General features: G+C 34.4%; 1 protein-coding gene across 1 annotated transcript in view; it reads left to right on the top strand.

The window, feature by feature from the left end:
• Positions 1 to 2,309: 2,309 nt before the first annotated feature.
• The window catches only part of LOC135211245 (mucin-2-like), a 248,917-nt gene continuing 228,726 nt past the window's right edge, over positions 2,310 to 22,500 (top strand). The window contains exon 1 of the mRNA XM_064244526.1: positions 2,310 to 2,514. The gene's annotated coding sequence lies outside the window, so the exon portion shown is untranslated. The remainder of the gene's footprint in view (positions 2,515 to 22,500) is intronic.

Below are 22,500 nucleotides of genomic sequence, written 5' to 3' on the forward strand. Positions count from 1 at the left end.
ATATATATATATATATATATATATATGTATATATATATAATCTATATATATATATACTATATATATATATATATATATATATATATATATAAATATATATATATCATTATATATATATAATCTATATATATTATATATATATATATATATTACACACACACACACACAATGTACGCCCGAGAGATAAAGAATAATGTAAAATAAACAAAATTAACTTATAGAAAACTGAGAGCATTTGGCAACAAAACAGAGCGCAAAGAAAGTTTACTTAAGTGTACAACAGGTGGAGAAATACTGAAGAGTTTCAATTAACGCTCAGTATCGAGGACGATCTGACCACACGAAGCTTAGGTGCCAAAAGGGAAAACGGGGAAAACATTTACCCGACCTTTTTAACTGTTAATTTTCTAATGCAGCTGTGGGTTCCTCATGGTTTTTCACCTCTAGATCTTTATTCTACTCCTCTTTTGTTAACTGAATATTTTGATCTTGCTGTCAAATCTCTTCAATAAAAATTTTTTTGCTGTCTCTAAAAGTGCTGAATGTCTTGAAGTGCCACTTTGCTCGGCATTATGAATTTCCTGATTCATGAAACTCATTCTCTCCAACAGAGCACATTCCTTTTTCACTAGTATGAACATTTCTTACTCCACCTACAAACATACTCTCTTACGATATTCTCCTGTTAACTTCTATTGTGTATACCAACTTTAGTTTACGTATTATGCTCTTTCCGGGGAAAGAGTAAGTTTTATTATATATATATATATATATATATATATATATATATATATATACATATATATATATATATATATATATATATATATATATATATATATTATATATATATATATGCATGCATAATATAAGGGCCGTGAGATTTTGCTGGTCTCTGAATTGAACATGTGTACAGAGGAAGAGAATCAGGTACACAGGCAGAATCCTATGTTTGGAGTTAGACATTATGGTTGATGTATATAAAACGAAACATTTAGCTGGTGCCAAAGAAACACTAATAACTGCTTTCGTTTAGCCTATTCTCAAAACACGATAGTCTCTTTGTATTAACCGTGGAAAATCTTATGTATATATATTATATATATTCTATATATAGATCTATATATATATATATATATATATTATATAATTGTGTGTGTGTGCGTGTGCGTGTGCGTGTGCGTGTGCGCGTGTGTGTGTAAAAAATAAAATGCGTTCATTTGCTGATATATAGGGGATGTTTGAAAGATGATATTGAGAGCAACGACGCTCTTAACTATTCGTTATTCACTTTGCATGTTCTATCGTCCAGAAAATAAAAAGTAGAGAATCAATGAATACCTATATCGTGACAATGAAAAGTAGAAGCTCCCTAAATCAATCTTTCCACTCAATGTCAAGTAGCTGTGATCCCAACGTCGGCCTTATGTGCTCATCGAATAGGGACGAGTTTATACCTCTCCTTGGGGGTGCCTATGGTGTTATACTTTCGCCCTCGCTCTTCTTATATGGGTCAGCGGTTCGCGCTGAGAACTGATCGACCCACATCCACACAACGATGTTTGAGTTTCGCTTGCTCTGGCTCAGTTTTGCTGAGTTCATTCTTATATGATTTCGCTTGTCGTGGTTATGATCTTCACACTTATTTCTATTTTACGTTACCTCTATTTATATTCTTTACATACAAGATAATAAGAAATTCCGATATTCAGTCATAAAGAATTAGAAAATCATTCTTGGAACTCGGGATTTGTTTGCTACAAATCCTACGCCATTTTGGGATCTCTCTATCGTCTGAAGACTCTCGGCTTCAACAGCTTGAGTCGAAAGTACCTTGCAACTTTCTCTTCAACTGAAGTAAATTTAGCTGGATGAAGCTTTGGTCTGACACAGTAATTTAACCCTTATAGGTTGGATGGGATTGTTCCTGGCTTTGTGATAAATGGTTCATCTTCAAGCGTTTGATTGAAGAATATTCATCTCTCAAAGTTAATCAGGTCGATTCATGCGGCCACTTAATCCTCTTATTCTTCACTCATTAAAAAAAATGCAAAGTGACCTTCGATGGGGTCATAATTATTAAAAGAAAATAATTTCTTAAATAATGGATTTTTCCTATTTTGAAAATGATCTCTCCTCAACATTCGTGGAGACTTTTTTTCACAACTCGTTAAGGGAGAAAATTGACAGAAAGCGCTTTTCGCCGAAAAATTCTCCAGTGCGAGGGCGGGCGGGTCTGCTGTCTGTGAAGACCCCTGTAAGCCCCGCCCACCAATGGCCAGGGCCTTCGAAGAGAGTGTCAGTCAGGAACGAGAGAGTGGCTTAGTGCGAGTCTGACTGGGGCTGTGTTCAGACTGGTGCTGTCTTACTTTTGTCTGTCAGTGTATGTGTGTGCGTGCGTCCGTATGCAACAATTTTTTCTATAGCGAGGACTCTAATCTGGCTCACGAAGAGTTTTGTGCTCTCTTGCAAGAAGAGGTCGGAGATTTGTATTGAGATAGAGAATTTAAAAAGGTATTGAAACTTGAGTGATTTGTCATTCCTTGCTTTTGTGTACATTTTAAAGTGTAAGGTTTTTTTTTTTTGAAGAATTCAAGAAAGTGTTGCCGGTGGTGAGTACAAGGCCATAATTATTATAGTCTACGATTTTTTTCTTCATCGGTTTTGTAGCAGAAAACTAAACCGAAGAGGATTATGCATTAATACGTGATTTAGTTCATATTGCTTTTAATTTGTAGATGTGAAATTATCTTTTTTTTCTAGAGAAATATAAGATACTAAATGTAAAAACATCAGGAGTAGCCTTTAAACCAGGCGTCCATCATATAACTCGGTCGTGCATCTGGGAAAAACTTTTTTTCCCTTTTAAGACCGATAATTTCTCGCTCCCCTAGCGGTAAGGGATGCAAGGACCAGATGATCCTAGTTCAGTCCAGACTGACCTGGGAAACAAGAAGTAGGACCACTTTCGAATGCATCTTGGGAGCGGATATGAAAAGAGACAAGTTGCATCAAGGATTGGTTTTTTTTTTGTGGAGTGTTGAAGTCGCTTAAGGAAGGTTGTGGGAGAATCGGCGGGTCCATCCTCCTCACCAGGACCACCTGGCCAGGATCTACCTGTACTCTTTCTCTCTCCTACTCTCACTCTCGCTCTCACTGTGATATATATATATATATATATATAAAAAATATATATCATATTATATATATATATATATATATATAATCATACATATATGTATATATGTATGTAAGTGTATGTGATGTGGATGCGGCTGAAGAAAAATATTTATTCTAGTAATGCTAATAAGTTTTCATGTCAGCATGCATCTATCAGTATTTAATACACGTCAAAAGCATAACTCTTATGTGTATATATATATATGTGTATATATATATATATATATATATAGATATATACGTTATGATTAGAAGTTTGTTGATTGATGAGGGAAATAGTTCTGGAGTATCTTCTTAGCAAATATTTTGCTAAGTAATGTTTTGAGTTCAACTGCGTCATGTAGGTAGTCACATACATTAGTCTTATCTATATTATATTTTGTGTATATTTATGCATATAGTATACATTCAGCATTCTTATATTCATAAACTCGGATAAATAAATTTTTCCTACTATACGTATAGGTTTAGACGTAATTAGGTTATATATATATATATATATATATATATATATATATATATATATATATATATATATATATAGCACACATCTTTCTGCTATGCCTTAACTGTATTGCTCTGAATGTACGTGTCATATATATATATATATATATATATATATATAATATATATAATGTGTGTGTATGTTTGTGCGTGTTTATATGACCTTATTAAACCCACCCGTTCACAATCTTCATATAAACGTTTACACACACATACGTACATACATATATACGGTACACACACTCACACACACACACGCACACACACACACACACACACACACATATATATATATATATATATATATATATATATATATCTATATATATATCCATCATTTATTTCTTTATTTATTTATTTATATTTATACAAACATACATACACACACACACACACATATATATACACATACACATACACACATAAACGCCAGTTTCTAATTTCTCTCTCGTTAAACTTTTCCTTTGGTTCCACCACAAAAATGTCTCATAAAGATTCACTAGTAACGAAGTTTCTCTGTGACCACTTTCTGTCTGGGAGATACTTGGTGGCTTTTAGCCATCTGCTTTACATTAATTGTTTATTTATTTCGATCTTTCTTCCTTTTAATTTTAATTTATTTAAAGGAAATGACATACGACTTATTCAAAGATTCTGAATGTGCCGTTATGTCAAAGTCTTTGTTTTAAGCCACTGGTATTGTCTGAAAGAGAAACAGTGTAATTTTTTTTTTATTATATTGCAGTGGAAAATTACTATTTCTACAACTACCATTATTACGTGCTACACTTTGGCGTAACTGTTGTCGAGAAATAAAATAATAACAGCAGTGTGAAAGGTAAAAGTGACGATGATGACATTTATTATGATAAAGCTATTTAGTATTTATCTAAGAAATAATAATAATGTTGGAGATAAATAAAATTTTATTCCTATGTGTAATTTCTGCCTGTCTGTCTGTCCTGTCTGTCTGTCTCTCTCTCTCTCTCTCTCTCTCTCTCTCTCTCAAACACATACATCTAATATATATATATATATATATAATATATATATATATATATATATATATATATATATATATATAATGTGTGCATGTAAATATAAGTACTGCAAGAGTTTAGGGATAAGGTTGCTCTCCACATAACTTTTTTTTTATATGATTAAGCAGACAATGGTACCCATTTACAACCGGTTGGTCGATAGGTTGAGAGACATCTATGGACCAAGCAACCGTGATCCATGCACAGCACCAACACACTTCGGTTGATTGCGCATTCAACCCTAACCATATATATATATATATATATATATATATATATATATATATATATATATATATATATATATGTGATTGATGTGTGTGTGTGTGTGTGTGTGTGTGTGTGTGTATGTGTGTATGTGGTGTGTGTGTTGCTGAACTCATGCTGCTATCCACCCTGGGTACAACCGATTGCCCAGACTGAATATCAGGTTTCTTATTCGCTTCCTAAGCTGACAGGAGCCTTAAATATTTTAATATGTTTTAACTGGTTCCTACTGCCTGCCCCTTTTCGTTTGAGAGTCGAACCTTGATTCTCTAGATCGAGAGACGAATGTCACAACTATAGCCTATAATCTGATCTATATATATATATATATATATATATATATATATATATATATTTATATATATATATATATTATATATAATATATATATATATATACACTTTGAAGCCTATCAGATGCATGAGTTCGTATTATGAAATATCGACAAAAGCAGATCGGAAAAGAACATAAATTTTGAGTTCAATTGACTTCCATTGCTATATTCTCAATCCTTGGCATAAAGCCTCTCTTTATAATATTCTAATATGTTTCCTGTTGCTATTATGCATATTTTCGATGTCTCTTCTTTTTCAGTTTTAGATGAACTAAACGCTCTCTTTCTAAGAAGGTCCTTATAATATTGTCTATTAGTGCGTTCAAAAACTTTTTCTCAGTAATGTTTTGTATTTGCTCTATTTTATTTTTTATTTTGAATCCCGCCTCATTGCAAGTGTAGGAATGACGTATCTATATGACTGAGTGAATGTCCCTCTGCTTTCTGATTGCAGATCCCATTTCTTGCTGTCGATTGTTTTATTTTTAATTCCACCTGCAGCATATTTTCATTCTCTACATTCTTAGCCGAGTAACGAGGGTTGGAGATAGTTACGCACGCGCATAACGGAACGCGTTTCACGTTTAATATTGTCATTCTTCGCCAGGCGTTACGTCACAAGCTGTCATTTTCAGTCACAGGTCGGTGTTTGTTTCCCTCATCTAGCATTTCCGCTCTTTCCAGTCACGTGCCTTTTGTTTCGTCGTCTTTTTTTGTAATTTTTTTTTTTTTTGTTTAGACAGTTTTTATGAGAAAAGATAAAATCAAAGTAAGCGCTCTTTGATTCATTTATTTTATTTTTTTGCTTTCTTTGTATTATGTCATTGCAAGGGCTTCAAAGTAATAATATGTATAGTAATACTGAAATATTACTATGATGATATATTACTATGCTATTGTAATTCGTGCTATCTCGATATTTTACATATCAATTATGTATTTCTTCTTGATGCCTTTTGTTAAATTTGAATGAATGAATTTGCGCATAATAATTCCTTCACTGTTATTTTCTTTTTATTTTCTTCATAGTTTTCCCATTCCACATTTTCACTTTTTTTTAACAATGTTAATCCGCTTTATTCAAAGTATATATATATATATATATATATATATGCATGTATGTATGTATGTATGTATATATGACTGTGTGTGCATGTATCTCAAGGGAAAATTTTTTCATTTTAAGACAATGTGTCGATATTCTTCAAGTCAAAAAGAAAAACGAATTATGACACTTGTCAGTTGAACTTACTGTTATAAGAGAAACTTAACTATCTAGGCAGATGGAACATCTTAGCGAAAAAGACAGTTGTTATGGTGGTAACTGTATCTTTAAACCTTTGGGGTGAACATTGCATGTTTCTTTCTCTCTAGTTTCGCCTTTCTTGGGTTTTTATCTGCAGTTACCTGCTGTGTTTTTATCAGTGAATTTTCACAATGATTTTAACATTTCTTTATCAAAGCCTCACCATCTCATAAGTTCTCTTTTCTTATGTCTATTTTCCTTCCTTGGTGCATGTATTGAGTGTCTTAATTTCTCACCCCTTCATTTTTCACTGCATATTGCGTAATTTACCTCTGCATGTGATGATTCTCTCCATATCCCTTCTGTATTATTTTCTTCTTTGGTCATTATTCTTCCTTTTCCTGCCCTTCCTCTTCTTTTCTCGTATTCCCAACTCTTGGGGGTTCTGGGCAACAGGCTTCCGAGATATCGATTGCTGCCTGTCCCGTTATTGATAAAATTCCTAAGTTCACCTCGGATAGAATTGAACCAGTCGTTTGTCTGAGGGGAAGGATGATAACTGTGACAATGGCCAGGCAAAAAACCAAATAAAATGAAGTGCAGAACAGACAAGACTGGAGTATTAAAGTTTAGGAGCTTTTGTTAGTCGTCAATTTGCTTGAAACAATTATGCTAAACTTCATTTGCCGCTTGCTTTGGTTTCACATAGTTTATTTTAGATCGTATTAATTCATTTTTATATTGAATTGCTCTTTTGTCCATGCTTGTCATTTTACTCATCATCCTTGTAAACATAATGTTAGCACTTGCAGTAAGAGGTAGTGTAAATGCTATTGCTTGCTTTAATGGTACGATAACTGGAACTGCTGTGGCTGGTAGGCAAGTACTAATTGTCAGCTGACCAAGTAATTGATACAGCATTTTTTGTAGTAGGGAATGTTGCACAAGCACGTTACATACATACATCTATATATATATATATATATATATATATTATATATATATATATATATATATATATATATATATATATATAAGTGTGTGTGTGTGTGTGTGTGTGTGTGTGTGTGTGTGTATACTTTAGTGACAGAACGTGCAGTGTTTCAGCGAGGGATTAACTTCGGGATTCACCCATTTTTTATTCATATTTGTATTTATTTGCTGATCGGTTGATTGATCAATTACTATTAAAAAAACATTATATATTCCAATTACTTTCTCATAGTAAAATCGATTACACCCACAGACACAAAGACACACACACACACCACACACACACACACACACACACATATATATATATATATATATATATATATATATATATATATATATATATATATATATATATATGTGTGTGTGTGTGTGTGTGTGTGTGTGTGTGTGTGTGTGAGAGAGAGAGAGAGAGAGAGAGAGAGAGAGATACCAAGTACCTTAAAATGTCAGTTATGTTCCTTCATTCGATCTGGGTATGCGATGACCTTTCTGCAAACCTGCGCGACCTTGTCATTATGACAAACACCAAGTCTGACTCGCGAAAAATGGACGTAAAAAACGAAACAATCTTCCGTGTTCACGTTTGACACACGAAACGTTCATAATATTTGGTTCGGTAAAGGAATGATGTAATTAATGTGGTGTAAAATATACCGACCCCTAAAAAATATCGCGAAAGAGATATAGAGAGCTTACAGTGTATAAAAAGAAACAACGCCTTTCCTTTACAACGTACCATCCTTGTAAGGTATCAGTGAGATAATCAGGACGAGATTCGAGTCATGACCGAACATTCGCCTCGAACTGCTGCATTTAATGAAACACGCATGATCATAAGAAGCTTCTAAACATGTGCGTTTCCGAATCGCTACACTGCCAGATGTTTTTGAAACTCGACGAGCTGCTTCATGGTCATATGCGTTGAATAACTCTCGATTTAGAAATAGATGAAATGCTTCGAGAAATTTAGAGGTTACCTGCTTTCAGGTGTTATGAAATACGCGTTCCGAACTGTTGAACTGTATGAATCATGTTTCGGAATTTCTTTGTTTTTTTTTTTTTATTTGTTTGCAATTCAGATCCTGTTTTGATACAGGATAAACATGTAATATTTCTTGCCACCAGCATGTTTCAGTGTGCGAAAAGTTTCGGAATCAGAGCGCGAAACGAAATTAAGGAAAGCATTGTTAAAAATTTTAAAATTTTCTTATCTTTTATAGGCTTTACAGAATTGCCATGTCATCCATCAGTAGAATAACGTTTTTCTTTTTTTTTAGAAAGTTTACTTGGTTCCTGCAACCTCCTCTGCTGATGCTGAAAACCGAATGCAGGGAAATACAGACTAAAAACAAAATTGGTTGTAATAGATAAGTAATCCAAGCCTCCTGATATGATGTATGCATAAACCAAAGTGGCTCCAGATATTCTCAAGTAAATGTAACGGTCAGTGGTGGAAAACAAGACTGGGCAAAGGGGAAGGCATTTGGAAGACCAATGAAGGAAATGAGGTGAATGTATAAAATTTCGTTACTAGAGTACAGTAATAAAAGAAAAATGCAAGATAATCTAATGGAATACAAATGCCAAAATAATGCAGACTGCGAATCCTCCAAAGGTGAGTGAGCGGAAACTTTGGAGAGGCTGAAAATATGCAGATGTTGAAGTAACTCCAAGTAGAAGCTCTGAATAAATTCAAAACAACCCTTAAGCTGTGTAGGAGACCTTGAATTCAGTGCAAAAAGAAAAAAAAACCTCAGTATGATTGCTAAAAGAGAACATGAAGATCCGAGGAAATGCTCCAGAGTGAAATGAAGGAACAAAGATCAAAACAAATAAACTGAATAAGGGCAGTCGGTCCTTACAATCCCACAAACCTTCTGGGGAAAGAATGAATAGCAGGAATAGACGTAAGGATTGATTATTAACGGATGCAAAAGAGGTTGGAAATGAGCGGTAAAAGTCCTTGAATTAATTTCAAGACACTTTGAAGTAAATGAAAATAAAACCAAGCCATTGAAAAGGTTGAAATAAATTGATGAAAATGACAAATTTATAGGCTAAAGAGGTTTTGAAATCAATCCAAACAGGTCTCAAAGCCTAAAGTATACACAAAAACGTCTGAAATAAATCTGAACAGCTCACTTTGTCCCCCCAACTCAATACCGCCTAAACGAACACAGGAGAGCTTTGAATAACTGTAAAGGGGCTAAGGTATATGCAGAAGAGGTTGAGATCTGTGAAAAAGCGGTCAGAATGATTCGAAGGTTAAATATGTGTCTCGTACGGCACGGAATAACGTGATTGTGGATTTAATGATCTGGGAGATCTAATTTCCAAATGTAGGCCAGGATTTCTTTGACTCCGTTCCGCCGTTCGAGGCTTCGAAAAACCTTCAGAAATGGTAGTGTCGAAGTAATGAATCACGCTCTGCAATGAACCCACTCCTCACTTTAATTTTTTTCTTCTTTATTTGATCATGATCATCTGCTATTTAATGTACGGTCGTGTTTTAGCCATATTTAAATAATGGGAAGTACAGTTATTTTTACAAATTTATTGGAAGATATTCACTTTAAGCCTATTTTTTTCCCTAAAGAACTTTTGTGTATTCACCATCCGTTAACGTTATAATGATAAACGCAAAATCTCCTGTAGTTATACCCCGCTGACTCTCTCTCCTCTCTCTCGTCTCTCTCTCTCTCTCTCTCAATACATAATTTTCAACATACACTTTTTTGTCCTTGGAAAGAAGTGCACCACCAGAAAATGTAAACTTTCTGGTAATAGCAAACCTGTTATAGATGAGATTACTAGCACCATGTTCTCTTCTTCCTTGGCTGCAGCGCACGGCAGTTGACTAGCCCCTAAGGTATACCTGCTTTAATGCTCCGGGCAACAAATATATTTTGGGATTTAACGCAACGCCTCTAAAGCGTTCCGTCGAATCTTGAACTTTCTTGACTTTATTTTTGCATGTGACTATTTTGGGAAAATCAGAAGTACTGAATGTTTAATTAACGACCTTAGTAGCTTTGCATCAAGAAGCTTTAGAAGCGTCTTCTGTATTAAGGCAATTTTCTGACATCGCTGTAAAGTGAAATAAAAAAAAAATCAAGTTTTATTTTTTTATACCCTGAAGTTCTTACATAGGTAAAGTAATTATTGCTCTTAGCGAGTTAATCAATACCAGTTCACGTGATTTCAGAAATTTCATCGTTCAGAATATTAATTGTCATTCCAAATTTCTCTTGACAATGGTAGCAGTTTTCCGCTGACGAGCACTAAATAGGGATATCGTTGCCATAAGTCCTAGATTGATTAATTATTTTCGATATTATTTTTATGTACCCTCACAACAATCCCCCACCCTGTTGACCATGGTCTGCCCGGAAGAATGGTCCCTAGTTGGTTTCTGTATCTCTCTGATCTCATATTTTGATTTCCAAGAATGATACGATGTGAAATTAAGAAAACATGAAGATCTCGTGTCGAAATTCACCAAATATATATCGAGTTTGCAGTGGGTATTTTACTCCTCCCTCAAAACAAAAAAAAAAAAATTAATTGCTTTTTATATATATGAACTTTTTTGGCCTGTCTTTTTCGCAGACTTGCTGTTCATAAGTCCGCAAGAAATTGCTGTAAATTGAAGTCTATTTAGGCGATCATTTTCATGGCATATCTGCCAAATAAACAACTAAGTGGCAACATTTATCCACCTGTAACCCGCTCCAAAGGATAACATTTTGACATTTCGTGCTGTTGACATTTCTAGATTTTTGTTAAAATCTTGCTTAAGGAAAATACCAAGCACTGACCTTGTTGTCGTTGTAGATTTATTCCTGTCACTAATCTTAGTAAGTTTGTTGGCTGAGTTCTGATCCCATCGACACAAGCGAAGCCAGTCACTTTTACCCTGCACGCTCTCTCACGCTCCCTGGATGTTTAACGCCTCCCCTTCCAATTTCACGCCATATATCTAGGTCTTACTTTTCTCATTTCCTCTAAATATCTGAATTTTACGGCCTTTCCTGCAGCCTATTGTCTTCCTTTCTTTCCAGATGACTGAACCATCTCAAAAGACTATGGTGAATCTTTTCAATCACAATAACCTGTCCACATAATAGTCCACCATGGCAGCTTCAACCATTTTTCATCTTTCATTCTTATCCAGTACACACACACTGTACCTCCATAAAGGAGAGTTGGCTCAGCAATTCCTTCGTTCACTTGCAGCTAGGCTTCCAAGGGGAATTAAAGTCTCATCCCATTCTTTTGCGCGCATATACTGCCACTTTCCTTGTTTCACCTATCCTGTGGGCCACATCTTTTATTCTATCATCCGTTATATACTTAGTCTCAAATACTAGTACCAACCACACCAATTCTTTCTATTCTTGCAAACTCTTTCACTTGTTTTTTCGGTCTCACTTCACTGTCTCTGGCCAGTATTGGTTTAACACAAATCAATCTCTACTTTTATTGATGCTAACATGCTATATTTCTAACAAGAATAGTTTTTTAATCGCTCTAAACAACTTACATTCTATATCATATGGACTCCACAGTGCCCCCTCTATTCGATTCTGCTATAAGGTTTTTGTATCAGTGATCAGTGTTTGCCGTTTAGCCAATTTATACAACACACGGGCTAGTTGCAGAGAGAGAGAGAGAGAGAGAGAGAGAGAGAGAGAGAGAGATAGAGAGAGAGAGGGGGGAGGGGGTAAAGGGGGGGGGAAAGATCATTGTCACAATCATACTGTAACAGCTGAATTGGAACACACACACACACGCACACACACATTTTATAATCTGTAATAATTAATAAAATAATCTCCCATGAATATCTCAAAGCTCTCGTAAAATATGTCTCAAGTAATGATAATTCTACTTAATACCTCTCCCGTAAAATATCTCAAGTAACAATAATAATAAGAATTCTCCATAGTAGTAATTCTCCTGCAAATATCTGCATTAATATATATATATATATGTGTGTGTGTCTATATATATATATATATATATATATATATATATATATATATATATATATATATATATATATATATATGATATATATATATATAAATAATATCTTTCCCTTTTGCGAAGGGGGTGATGCCAGAAGGTGTGAGATTCCAGTTCTCAGGAAGTCTTTAGGGATAAAGGTGCTAGACAGGGAGGGATCTAGCCACAAACCTTGCAGATGCGGGCTTTTGTTCAACACATGCATGCAGACATTACATATATATATATATGTATATATGTATATATATATACGTGTCTATATGTATAATCTAAAATTTATTTAAAATACTGGTTTGTTTCTTGAAAAAGGAACATGGGTCACCGAAATTAACCTCTTAATATTATAAAACATTTTCCGTTACATGAATTTCATACAAAAATTAATAAAGTTGAGTCATGCTATGTTTATTGTTTTTTTTTTATTTATTTGCTTGCCAAACCGCAATCCACGAGGCTATTGTTGTTCGGAGATATAACTGTAAATATTGGACTAAGTCTGGTTAAACTTCTTTTTGTTATTTTCATTTAATTTTTTTTTAAGCAGGCGAGGGCCTCGGAACTATTTGCCTTGGAGGTATTTTTATTATCATTTTTTTTTTTTTGCATATTTGAGCATTAGACCCTGGTGCTCAGAGACATGACTTCTTATCTCTTGAATTTATTTTCCTTGTTGCGCGTCATCGTGTCCCTATGGTGACAAGAGAGATTATTGATTTTTATTGTTGTTTACGAGGCATTGTGTTGATGTGAAAGTTTCTCTCTCTCTCTCTCTCTCTCTCTCTCTCTCTCTCTCTCTCTCTCTCTCTCTCTCTCTCTTTATTCATTTATAATAAATTGTGTCTGAAGCATCGGGCACCTGTAATAAAACTATGCCTTTATTGCCTTTAAACGATTTAAAATAATACCCAAACTCCAACAGATAATAAGCAAATTTCATCTTTGTACGTAACTGTAGGGAGAATTTCCTGGATCAAGAGTAGGTTTATAAATCTTGTAGACGCTTATTCTTTAATTAACGTTGCACAAACTGGAATTAATTCTAATCATATTATTCTCGTAATCTGGGGTTCACTTTTTTCCCTTTGACCAGACTAATGTTGAATGAATAGTGTCTTATTTCAAATTATAAAGTCTTACACATTTATGCTTCAAACCCGCAAGTTTGCCTTTTTTTTTTTTTTTTTTTTTTTGTGGGGGGTGGGGGCAGGTTGAGAGACGAAAGAGAGTAGATGAAATAGATTTCACCACTGACTTAGAGCGTTTGGGTATTGCCTTGTCTTTGCCCTACGTGTATTTATTGAAGCTTTCATATACATGCATGCATACGTGCAAATAATATATATATATATAAATATATATATATAATATATATATATATATATACTATGTATGTATATGTATATATGTATATAGTTATTTTATATATATAACCATATGTATACGTTATATTATTATATATATATAGATATATATATATATATAACCATATTTATATATATATATATATATATATGATATATATATATATATAACATATATATATATAATTATATATTATATATATATATATATATATATATATATAGTATATATATATCTATATATATATATATAATATGTGTGAATCTATGTATGTATGGATGTGCGTGTGTGTATACATTCCAAACCCCGCACATGCTGCTGGTCTTCCTTAAAAATCTATATCATCCAAAGACGAAATGGGCAGAGAGGCCGGGCGTCCTCCCGCTGATAAGAGAGCGAATGCAAAAACTTGCTAAATGAGAACATAAAAAGGAGAAGCGTTCTGATTAAGGTTGCCGGCAAAGGTTAGACAACCATTCAAGGGAGGAGCAGGATGATTGGGTATCCTCCCATGTTGAAGTCGTTTCCGTTAGACAGATCAAAATCAGACAAGGGCATGATTATGATTACTAAAAAAAAAAAAAAAAAAAAAATCATAAGCCTAATGGCTCTGATTACGTAATCGTAATCAAATCATAATCGAAAATGAGAAAACTCGTGTCGTCATAATCAAATCATATCAAAAATTACTCTGCAGCGATAATCGTAATCATATCATCATTAGATTTTTATTGACAATAATCAGTGATTATTTCTTTGTAATGTCCATGAAGCACTTCGCTTGTAAGTGCAGGTATGGTTTGAAAACTTAGCACCATCTCATGTCTTTCCCTGAACTCTGCAGAATGACAGATGTTCGCTTTGACGAGTTGATGTTTCTCAAGTGTAACCCACACATGGCAAATTAGACACTAGGTGAGAAGATATCTAGCCTATAATAAATCAGGTGTATAACGAGCTCTATATTTTACAGGGAGGAATTCTTTGTTTTCATCATTGCTGTGATCGTTGAAATAAATTCATAGAAGTTATGTATTACGTACTGTAAAAAGCAATAAAACCACTCACACAAAGTGTCATTTTAATACCTTTAGTAAGTTATTTAAATAGCTTATATATTACTGGGCTTAAATATGGAACACTGAACCTGATAGATGTAAGTTGCTACTTGCATAGGTATCGTACTTATTCATTGCTAATCATTATTTTCTTTATAAATAATCACAGCAAAATGTGATTATGATCATAAAGTAATCATAATAAAGAATACCAAAACTAAAGTAATCATAATCAGAAAAATGAAAACCAAGTAATCATAATCTAATCCCAATCAACAAATATTCCAGACCATAATCAAAATAATTTCCTAAAATCATGCTCGTGTCTGATCAAAATTAGAATTTTTTTTCTTATTGAAATACTCCGTTGATATGTCATGTCTCCTTATCCCCATTAAGGATAGTTTAATCGAACAGAACAAAAGATAATTTTGTTTCTGAATAATTCTTCAGATATTTTGTTTTGTTTTTTTATGAGGAGAATTTACAGTCCTCTCTTTTGCGTAGTTTGGATAATCGTAAAAACAGATAGTACCTGTTTTCATGAATTTTTCATGGCTTCATTCTTGACCGGTTTATATCTCTATTCATCAGATTCCATGTGCGTAATTTCACGTTTATTCATAAAGTACCATTCATTTCTTTCTGTGTTTTTGTCAGGTTACTTTCCTCATGGTAAACGGGCGAAATTATGCTTGGCACCCTCGTCTATAGTTTATGAGTATTGTAGATATATCGTATAACGACTTATTTAGCTCTTCATGTAATGTAACGTATATTTATATGTGTTTGTGTATGTGTGTATTATGTATGTGTGTGTGGGGATGTGTATATGTGCAATCTTGCTTTCATGATGAAAACTGTAAATGATCATATGCGTTGATTCATTTTCTAATCTTCTGACTAATGATAAGTGTTCCCATCCTATCATTTAGCGCTACCGAGCTCCTTCCAAGACGATGTTCCTTTTGTACCACCATTGAATCAGGATGTCTAACAGGGTCTACCGAGGCCTGTTTTCCTTTTTACGCGATGTAGTAGTGATGGTACATGTTCAGGTAGCTTTTAATTACAGCTTTCGTCTGCGTAATGACTGGCTCGTTCCTAGTTATCCCGGTTATCAGGTGAGGCTGGTTTAGGTAGTACGCCCTGAATTCGTGTACGTTGCTTAACGCATCTTTTTTTGGGGGGCGTTTCATCTTTGCATACATTCTCTGACTCGCACCCATAGATGTGTTTGATAGCGTGTGTGTGATTATTGTTTTTACTAGCCACGTAAAAATATGTTTGTTTTAGTATACATGCATCTGTATTATGCTGTTAAATTATGAACGAAATTAGAAATAGCTGGTGACTTGTAGTACTGTTATAATAACATGCATTGGGCGGTATTTATGTTTTAGATATTCCCAAATGGTTAGCCCATCTATCATTGTTTTCGTTTTCCTTATACATTCGTCAATTTGTCTTTTTAAATGCATAAATTTCATTTTAAAGCCTTTGTACTGGGGGTTGGTTCAAATTTTTTTCCGACTTCTTTGAAACCTGCATCATTTCATGTAATACCTAAGCGTAAGATGGGGGGTTTTAGTGTAAAGACAAGTTTCCTTAAATATGAATATGTCTTGATGGATGAATATTAAAACACATGAACTTACACTTTTACCAGGTTTCGCATGAAGCAGAACTTAAATTAATCGAGAGAGAGAGAGAGAGAGAGAGAGAGAGAGAGAGAGAGAGAGGCTGATGAAACGGAGTTCAGGAGTATGCTGCCTGAAAAGAACCTGCTTCCCGTTTTGTGGTAACGGCTTTCAAAAACATCAAACTTGTTGGCCTTGTGGAACCTCCTGAGTTAAAAGCAACCTTCTTCAATGGTAGGTTTTGTCCGTCCTCCGCGTGAACGTCATATTGGTTCGTTTGCATTCCGAATTTATAGGTTTAAAGTAGTTAAGTTAAGAATATCTTAGTTTTACCAGACCATTGAGCTGATTAACAGCTCTCCTAGGGCTGGCCCGAAGGATTAGATATTTTTACGTGGCTAGGAACCAATCGGTCACCTAGCAACGGGACCTACAGCTTATTGTGGGATCCGAACCACACTATATCGAGAAATGAACTTCTATCACCAGAAATAAATTTATCTGATTCCGCGTTGGCCGAGCAGGGAGTTCAAAGTAGTGGTTTGGGTTAGGGAGAAGTTCATGGAATTGGGAACAAATGCGGTATAAGCAAAATTGATGCGTGTCTCAAAGGCAAAAGGTGTGCAGGGATTTAGAGTAGGATGCTGCCTCGTTGTTGCGCTGGTTTTTGCTTTTTGTTATTGTCTTTCTTATCGTTTCTATTATTATTGTAGCTATGCTATAACATATACTTTTCCATCTTAGAAGAGAGAGATTACATTATTTGCCATCTGAAATGGAGTCCATTGCATATTTCTTGGATATTTAGAATTATTATTATTATTATTTTTTTTCATAAATCATTGCAAAGTACCAATAAAGGTGTGCTTGACGAAATAAACCAGTTCCACTTAATCTCCATTTTTTTCATTCATTTCAAAGTAATTTATAGCAAGAGAAAACGAAAAACTTGCGATAATAAGGACAACAGAAAATGAAGGAAACGTATCATATTACCTTCACTGAAATGCAATTTGAAATTGCATTTCAGTGAGCACATCAAGAAAACAATTAGAACGCCGTTAATTAAAAAAAAAGAATTTAGGTAAAAGAACCACATAAACACGTCGATGAGATGAAAAAAAACGTGACCATGAAAAATCCGTATTAAGGAGATTAAAAAAAGAAGAAATAATCAAACCAATCTTTTGTTTTTATCCCAAGGAAAACAGAGGATGGTCTTGGTAACTAGAATCGGCTTCAGAAAGGGCAGGATGATCATCTGCTCTGTTGTATCTACTGCAGAAAAAAGTAGGCCCCTGTCCCTGAAATCCTTTGGCTAACTAGGGTGTGGTTGTTACGGTTTATCCTTGAAAGGATGAGCATCTTTGGGAATGGAGATGGATTTTGCGGTCTGCTGAGGTTTCGAGGTTTGTTGGTTGATAAAGATAATTTTTTTTTCATGTGTTATCTCGAGGTGTAATGAGTAAATGGAGTTTACTGTATTTTATATTGGCAGGCATTCACTAGTTCTCCTCAGGATACGTTGAAATTTCATTGATTGATTCCAGTATGCAAAAGAAAAGTTACAGGTAATATTTTCAGACAGATTTAGTCAGGCTGAAAATCCAGGAACTTACATTTTTCGGTAAAATTGTGCCAACAGGCAATTTGACGTTTATTTTCCCTTCTCGAAATCAAGTCCAGAATCATGTGGGAAAACACCCGCCATGTATGTAATACGAAAATCTCTCTAGGCCTGAAACGATTTCATATTGACATGGACCCGGCGCAATAAAATATGTGATCATAGGATTTCTTGAAAGTTGTAGATAGGAGCCTTCGATATTAATGTTTGTTATAAAACTACATGCCACACGAGTATGCCGCATGCAAAGTCAAGATTTGGGTCCAAGCATCAACAGAGAGAGAGAGAGAGAGAGAGAGAGAGAGAGAGAGAGAGAGAGAGAGAACCGGAAGTATTTATTTTAAAGGCAGTTTTGGTAAAATCCTTCATTCTTAGCCGGAGGGCCACATAAGGTTTCTATTCACGGCCATAGAGTGATAGATTGTGCAAAATTTATGCAGGTAATAATGCAAGGAAACTAAACTCTGAATACGGGGAAGAAAGGGTTTAGAAGATAAAACGGATTGCATTATCTTTTTCGTTATGTAACCCATAACTCGCTCCACTACGAACTAGATTTTACTAAGCAGTATATGACACATACATACATACATACATACATACACACACATATATATATATATGTCTGTGTGAGTGTGTATTTGTTATTATCATGATGTATATCAACAAGAACAGCTCACCATAAGTAATAGACTAGTTTTATCGCTGGCTACTTACTACTTACTTACTAGAATCTGGTACTAGAAACTGGTTCGTAATGGAGCGAGTTAGAGGCCAACCAATCCGTCAACATTGTTTCTAGTGATTTGACCTTCCGCTTTCAATGTCACTTGAGGTCACCAAGTTATGGAGGGCGACAGGAAGGCTAGTTGCTTTAGACGTCATGGTTTTTTTTCCCTCTAGGTGGACTATCGACCACACCATGAGTCGAGAGATGGTCGATGAGTTTTTAAGGGATTTTGTAGATTGGAGCTTTTCATTGAGTCCATGCCAAGTCAGGAAGGTCGGATGCAGTTAACTGAAACATTTTTCCATGTTGTGCCATATATATATATATATATATATATATATATATATATATATATATATATATATACAAACTTGTGTGTATGTTTTTGTGTGCGTATGAACATGACTCTCAAGATTTATTGAAACGTCATCCTCATGGGCAGAACAAGTTTAATAGTATATATTGCGAAGGAAAGCAATATGAAGTTACGAAGGAAAACCACAAATTGGCAACTGCTAAAATGATCATAAAATATTTTAGAAGTCTATATATGGTTAAGGTGGACTAAATAGCTTCTTATTTTAAATATTCCAGACTTCTCTTTTCAAGTCCATCGGGTGGTCAGTTTCTTTGACATGACAAACGTTGCGAATGCATTGTTCGCAACTCGTACATGACAATCATGTTGCGCCACTCTTTAGTGCAATTCTTTCCTAAGATGGTCAGTATAAGGAATAATTTTATGACTAACAGTCAGTTTTGCACACCCCTGATGTTTGTGTTCCCGTTCTAGTTCCAAGTAATCCACTCGAAAAAGCCATTATTTCCATAGCAAAATGTATTTTCACACATCCGAGGCCAAAAGCATTCAGTGCTTTGAATTTACAGTGGATTTAAAGCCACTCTCTGATTTCGTAAGGACATTGTCAAGAAGGGTGGGGAGGAGGGTGGACAGCGGCTTTATTCTGCCCCACTAACATTTGGGACTTACAAATATCCCTAGTGTCATTCTTGGGATTGAAATGTAACTAAGTAAAGGCCTCTACTTTCTTGATATTGTAGTTTTGAAGGCATTTATAACCTTAATCATACCATTACCAAGAATATAACTCAAATGAAAATTGGAGCCTTCGCTTCTCATTCCATTAATTTTTAAGTTTGGATATTCTTGAATTTTTCAGTGGTCTACGGGACCATATAAGAAAAAAAAGATACTCATAGATGTTTGTTTGTGTGATGGACATATATTTTTTGGGGTTACATCTTATGCATTCTTAGTATATATTCATTGAGACAAGCACGAACACCTCACACCACGTTCATATATATATATATATATATATATATATATATTATATATATATATATATATATATATATGTATGTATATATGTATATATATATATATCACAAAATAAACTACGTAGGAAGGTGAGTGAAAACCGGAACTTTATTCGTTTTCACTCACCTTCTTTCGTGGATTTTATGATATTCTCAAGTACGTGTTCCTTCGTGCTAAATTGATTACATATATATATATATATATATATATATATATATATATATATATATATATATATATATATATATGAATGTTGATCATGTTTTATACTACCTTTTTAATATATACAAATATTAGTAAACCTTGAGAATTCTAAGGATTATATCTTTGCAATTCATATCTGTCGGAATTTTCTCACACATTAAAATGTTTCCTATATTTTTAACGTGAATAATGCAGCGATTGTCCATAAAGTATCTACTGGATATAAGTACTACACTATACATACAATGCAGATAGTGATGTTATTTTTCCGATTCAGTCAAAAATTATATCTGCGTGTATATATATTCTGACATTTTGCTTCTAAATCTTGGAGCCGGAGAGAGGATGAAGTTTCATACTAATTTGTTATGTGGATAATTTGATTGCAATTATTTTCCTGTTCTATGGTTATTACTATTAGGAGGACAACTTTCAACTTTAATTGCTGATTCCATATGTGGAATGGGTAGTTATTAATGCTGAAATCATCATTCTTAGCGTTGAAAGGTATCTTTCAATCTTTTATGACTGAGTCGTGTAACGGGCAACACCTATTGATTAATGGGGAACTTTGAGCCTTTAATGAGTGGGACTTCATGTCACTTTCATGACCCAGATACGCGATTTCTAGGTTCAGTTACAGAGGTTTTATATAGCACAGCACTGCATATATCTAAATACTTTGATTGAGTCTTTAGGATTTCATCCTTATGACGTTCATCATCTTTCTTAGAGTTTATACGCGTTAAAGTCTTTTAGTCAGGAACTTTGTAACCTGGGTGCTTTGTTAGTTCGTGTCAGTCTGTTAAAACTTCTTCTTTATTTATCTTTCTTGTAGGGTAGATAGCAAACTCATATACTTTATGTATTCATGAGTGTTCATGCCTCTAATCATCTGAATGTTGTTTCCATTTCTCTGCTTATCTAGGCCTTTTATTCAAATATAGAATTAGCCATCTTGCTTTCTCTCTTGTCTCTTTATATTCTTCCGTTAATCTCCGTGTAAGTCATTGAATCACTTATCTTCATTCTCACTTCCCACCTATCGGTCATGTAATTATTGAATAAGAAGAAGAAGAAAAAGAAGAAGAACAAGAAGAAGAAGAAAAGAAATGCAGAGATATATGTTCGTTCCTACATCACGCCGGTACTCTACTCACACGACCCGACTCCTAAGTCACAAACCCCTTCATCAGTTCGTGACATTTCTCATCCACTTACCGTCACACAGGTGCTCTGCCAAAGACCAATTAGCGGATCTTCCTCTGCCACTTATCCTCAGTGATGGATCGCTCCAACCTGTCAAGGAGCAGTTACTGTTACAGGGTTGAGATTTGCTACTGCCGTTGCCAAAGTGGCATTGACTTTTGCTTCTGTTCACGCAAGGGACGAACTTTAGGCGTCAGGTAGCTTTTAATGGGGTAAATAATTGTATATTACATTTTATTATAAATTTTATCTTATGCGAAATGTCATGGATTCAAAGATTATAGACAATCGGTGATCAGGTTCTTGTATTGTTTTGGAATAGTTGATTTAGAATCCGGTTGTGTTTGAGCTTAACTTGTTATGTTGCCTCTGCTGCTATCGTAACAGCTAATATATTTTCTAATAAGAATCGTGCAGCCTATGACGCACAACATTCTAATCCTTTTAACCATCCTTTTTGCATTTACTTTTTTTTATGACTCTTATCTCTTTGATTTCCGTGGACAGATTTTCTCTTCGTATAGGGCCTTTTTGATCAGAGAGAGAGAGAGAGAGAGAGTTTTGCACGTATATCCCGCGTGTTCAATCTAGGAGTTTGAGATGTCATGTTTATTAAGGGAATCTGGACCTGTCCTTGTGATAGCTATCATAGCTTTCATGGCCTCTCAATTTAGGCTTGTTTTGGCATATGCCCTTCCCTCAACCTCGCGCACAGATGGATTAAAAAGTCATT

Source organism: Macrobrachium nipponense, chromosome 4, assembly GCF_015104395.2.
Source record: "Macrobrachium nipponense isolate FS-2020 chromosome 4, ASM1510439v2, whole genome shotgun sequence".
Taxonomy (NCBI): domain Eukaryota; kingdom Metazoa; phylum Arthropoda; class Malacostraca; order Decapoda; family Palaemonidae; genus Macrobrachium; species Macrobrachium nipponense.